At 36.5% G+C, this 5,313-nt stretch overlaps 1 pseudogene; it reads left to right on the top strand.

Annotated features, from left to right (window-relative positions):
* The first annotated feature begins 348 nt into the window (after positions 1–348).
* Positions 349–1,494, top strand: LOC103250280 (annotated as a pseudogene).
* Positions 1,495–5,313: the final 3,819 nt, after the last annotated feature.

Raw genomic sequence — 5,313 nt, 5'->3', positions numbered from 1 at the left:
ATATTTTTCTATTATATTAAAATGAAATGCACTTGGGATCCTGAGGTTTTGTACACAGACAGAAACATATCAACAGATATTTTCTAAGCAACTATTTCAAACATTATGGCTTCCTTAATGATGTTCCTATTTTTAATTTTAATTGTATAGATTTTAGTTATGTTTAAATCTTAGAGACAAGTTTAAATTCTTTTTCTTCCTAGAAAAAAGATTTTAAATTGTGGCATGATGACTCTAGTGACTAACACATACCAGCAGAACACCAAAGCAAACGTGTTGAAAGTGAATACTGCTAGTAAAAATCTTCTTTGTAATCCCTAATATAAAAATATTTGGGCATTGGATTTGCAGCCTGGCAGTGCAGTGAGTTGTCTGGCCTTTTGCCCTTCATCCTCGGTTAAGAAAATGATCAACCTGTACAATATTATCTTCAAGCATGAGCAAACCCATGACAATGCCATTTGGTCAGTTGCCTGGGGGACAAACAAGAAGGAAAACTCTGAGACAGTGGTCACAGGATCCATGGATGGCCTGTTGAAGGTCTGGAAATGGCATGCTGAGAGGCTGGACCTGCAGTGAAGTCTGGAGGGACATCAGTTTGGGATGGTGTCTGTGGACATCAGTCATACCCTGTAACCAGTTCTCCTGATGCCCATATCTGTCTCTGGGACTTGGAAAATAGCAAACAGATAAAGTCTATAGATGCAGGAAATGTGGATGCCTGGACTTTGGCATTTTCTCCTGATTCCCAGTATCTGGCCATGGGAACTCAAATGGGAAAAGCGAACATTTTTGGTATGGAAAGTGGGAAAAAGGAATATTCTTCGGACACAAGAGGAAAATTCATTATTGGTATTGCATACAGTCCTGGTGGGAAATATCTGGAATCATGGTGGAATCATCACTATTTTTGATATTGCAACTGGAAAAGTTCTGTACATGCTGGAAGGCCATGCCAAGCCCATTCACTCCTTGACCTTTTCCCTGTACTCTCAGCTCCTCATCAGTGCTTCAGATGATGGCTACATCAATATCTATGATATCAACACACTAACTTGTCAGTACACTGAGTGGCCATGCCTCCTGGGTGCTGAATGCTGCATTTTGTCCTGATGATACTCATTTTGTTTCCGGTTCATCTGACAATAATGTAAAACTTTGGGATGTTGGCACAAAGACTTGTGTTCACACCTTCTTTGATCACCAGGATCAGGTCAGGGGAGTAAAATGCAGTAGAAATGGCTAAAAAATTGTGTCTGTTGGAGATGACCAGGAAATTCACATTTATGATTAATCCATTTAAACACCAAAGTCTTCCAAGCTCATGCTGCAAAGAGAATGTACAGATTGACCATGACATTTCTACCTTTCTAGGCTTGTTTAAAAGGAATAGAACATTTATTGTAGCAGAGACTTAAATTTTGTAGATATGGTATAAATGTTTTCATGTTTTATTGGAAATGCTGTTATACTTTAACACAAATAAAGCAATCTTAATGCAATAAACAACTTTTTTAGAAGTATTATTATTCAGATTATTTTGGTCATCATACAAGATCTATTTTTTTTTTTTTTTTTGAGTTGGAGTCTCACTCTGTTGCCCAGACTGGAGTGCAGTGGCCGCTCCCGGCCACCGCAGCCTCCACCTGCTGGGCTCTGGCGATCCTTCTGCCTCAGCCTTCCAAGTAGCCGGAATTACAGGCATGCGCTACCACGCCCAGCTGATTTTTTTATTTATTGTAGAGATGAGGTCTCGCTGCCCAGGCAGGTCCCGAACCTGTGGGCTCCACTCACCTCAGCCTCCCAAAGGTGCGAGATTACAGGCTGAGCCACTGAGCCCGGCAAGATCTATTTTTTTAAAAAGATAGTAAGATGAGAGCACTCTCTTTAATGATTTAAATTGACCCAAAATGAGAAAGATTGAAAATGATGTCTTTATTTTAATTTTGAAGGATGTTTTTACTAAATATAGAATTTTAGATTGATTTTTTTGTTCCTATTGCTATTGAACTTTAAAACATACATTTATTTTACTATTTCTGATGAGAAGTCAGTCAGTTTTAGTTATTATTATTCCTTTGAATTTAATGCAAATTTTGGATCTGACTTCTCTTAAGATTTTCTATTTATTTTGTCTTTTCAGGAATGTGAATATAAATATGCCTCAATATGAGTATCTTAGTATTTGTGCGGTATAGGGTTCTCAGAGATTCTTGTATCTGTGGGTTAATGTCTTTCATTGAAAAAAATCACAGCCATTATCTTTTTAACTAATTCTTCTGCCTAATTTTCTCTCTTCTCTGTCTGGAACTCCAACTGCATATGTATTAGACCATTTGTTAGTCTTTAAAATATATATTAGACCATTTGTTAGTGCCCTACATGTCTCTAAAATTCTCTTTTCATTCTTTTTAAACTCAGTGGTTCATTTTATTTCTACTAACCTCTGTAAGAGTTCTCTGGGTCATCACTTTACTGGATTTAGACTTTTGTTAAGCCTTTTCAACAATTCTTTAATTCAGGTAGTATATTTTTCAATTCTAAAATTTTCGTTTGACTATTTTTAGTTTTCATTTCTTTGCTAAAATTCCTCATCTTTTCCTCTAAATTCTTTAAAAACTTCTGATTTATTTAAAGACCTTTCATGCAAATTTTATATCTAGATCATCTGTAGTTTGTTTCTATTAATTGTTTTTTTTTTTCTTATTTTGATAATAGGTCACAGTCTCCTGTTCTCTTGCATATGTTAATAAAAATTGCATGGCAGATATTGTGCTTAAAAGACTCACACAGACTAGACTAAATCTTTTTTTTTCTTCAGAGATGGCCTATACTTTCCTCTGTCAGATAGCTTGAAAGAGATTTCTTTAGTCAGGAGCTGAGTGAGGCCTGAGCCTTGGCTGCAACATTATAATTTTCTGTGTACCTCTTGTGTCAAATGTCTTGTGAGTAAGGTCCGCTCAATGTATATTTATAGACATCACTCTACACCACTAGGATTGCGAGAGAGCTTTCTTTGCTTTCTAGCATAGCACTGTGCATCCTGAGTTACCACAGACTTGGTAATTCTTGAGGAGAATTAATAGCAGTTGTAAAAAACTATTTCTGATTTTGGGACTGCTCCAAACTCTAATCTTTTAAGTAAGCTCATGTGATTGTTAAATGCTTTACTTATTACTTCTTACCACATCATACCAACTTTCCCCTTCCCTAGTCTATGGCAGGCAAGATATTCCATTTACTTATTTATGTCCAGACTTGCACTGTCCCCATGGAAGAAAGTAGTAACTAGTAACCGACCTTCAGATAACCTAGGAGAGACTCATCCTTTTCTGAAGTTTAGTTATGTAAGATTTCTTTGAGTTCACACCTTTCTGGTGGTTTAGCAAATGAAATAAAATAAAGTATCTCTCTCTCTCTCTCTCTCTCTCTCTCTTTCTCTCTCTCTGATTGTGTCTCTTGATATATAGATACAGATATAGATGATGTAGATGTTATAGATATAGATATAATCAATGAGCTGTTGTTGCTGCTTTAATCAATGAACTAAATTTCAATACAACAACTGAACAGAGAAAGCAGAGAAAATAGTGATGAATTATTTTCAATCTTTCTCATTTGGGATCAATTTAAATCATTAATGAGAGTGCTCTCATCTCACGATCTTTTTTTTTAATAGATCTTGTCTGATGACCAAAATAATCTGAATAATAGTACTTCTAAAAGTATTGTTTTTTGCATTAAGATTGCTTTATTTATGTTAAAGTATAACAGCATTTTCAATAAAACATGAAAACACTTATATCATATCTACAAAATTTAAGTCTCTGCTACAATAAATGTTTTATTCCCTTTAAACAAGCCTAGAAAGGTAGGAATGCCATGGTCAATCTGTACATTATTTTTGCAGCATGAGCCTGGAAGACTTTGGTGTTTAAATGGAACAATCATAGATGTGAATTTCCTGGTCATCTCCAACAGACACAATTTTTTAGCCATTTCCATTGCATTTACTCCCCAGACCTGATCCTGATGATCAAAGAAGGTGTGAACACAAATCTTCGCTCCAACATCCCAAATTTTTTCAGATGAACAAAACCTGAGGTGATTCGTCACCAGCAGACCTGCACTGCAAGAAATACTAGAGGAATTTCAAGGTAAAGGGAACTGATTCCCAATGGAAGTCTGGACCTTAGGAAGAAAGAAAGATTTCATGAAATGAATATACAATAACATTTTTAAATTAAAAGTAATCATCTTTCTGGCTAAAGCAATAAAACTAATAATGTACTAGGAGGTTATAAAGTGTGAAACAAACAAAATGGAATTATGCAGTTCTTACATTGTTCTTAAAGTAATAAAATAGTAATTTGAGATAGCTGTAGTAAATTAAATGTATATTGTGGCCGGGCGTGGTGGCTCAAGCCTGTAATCCCAGCATTTTGGGGGGCCAAGGCAAGAGGATTGCCTGAGACCGTGGGTTCAAGACCAGCCTGGACAACATGGTGAGACCTCATTTCTACAATAAATCAAAAATTAGCCGGGTGTGATAGTGCACACCTGTGGTTCCAGCTACTTGGAAGCCTGAGGCAGAAGGATCGCTGGAGCCCAGCAGGTTGACACTGGAGTAGTCGTGAGTTCCCACTGCACTCCAGCCTGGGTGATGGTGTGAGACTCTGAATAAAAAAAAAAATGTATTGTGACTTCTAAATAAAAATACAAAAATGTGCACTAAAAATCAAGAAAGGTGATAAAATTAAAGCAGAAATTATTGCCCCAGATAATAAAACAAGCGATCATATAGTTTTATTCCTACCCCTATTTTTAAGAAAATTCTTTCTAAAGCTTTTTTTCTTCTCCCCCCCCTCCCCGCTTTTTTTTGAGTTAGAGTCTTATTTTTTTGCACAAGCTGGAGTGCAGTGACACAACCATGGCACACTGCAGTCTCAGACTCTTGGGCTCAAGCAATCCTTCCTCCTCAGCCTCATAAGTAGATGGGACTACAGGTGTGCACCACCTTGCCTAGCTAATTTTTACATTTTTTGTAGAAATGAGGTCTCATTGTGTTGCCCAGACTGGTCTTGAACTCCTGGGCTCAAGTAATCCTCTTGCCTTGGCCTCCCAAAGAGCTGGGACTATAGTCATGAGATTACAAGTACATAGATTTCAAACAGCTAAGGGTTTTCAGGAAGGAATAAAAACCTTAGAAATCCCTGTATGTAATATATTTTAAGTGAAGATAAGAATATACTTTCTTGAGTGTATATACAGTAAGCACTTATCATTGACAAATCATTTTGATAAACCCTAAGA

Source organism: Carlito syrichta, unplaced genomic scaffold (genome assembly GCF_000164805.1).
Source record: "Carlito syrichta isolate Samal-C Ts95f unplaced genomic scaffold, Tarsius_syrichta-2.0.1 Scaffold127520, whole genome shotgun sequence".
NCBI classification, from domain to species: Eukaryota; Metazoa; Chordata; class Mammalia; order Primates; family Tarsiidae; genus Carlito; species Carlito syrichta.
This window is presented reverse-complemented; position numbering and strand designations above follow the sequence as displayed.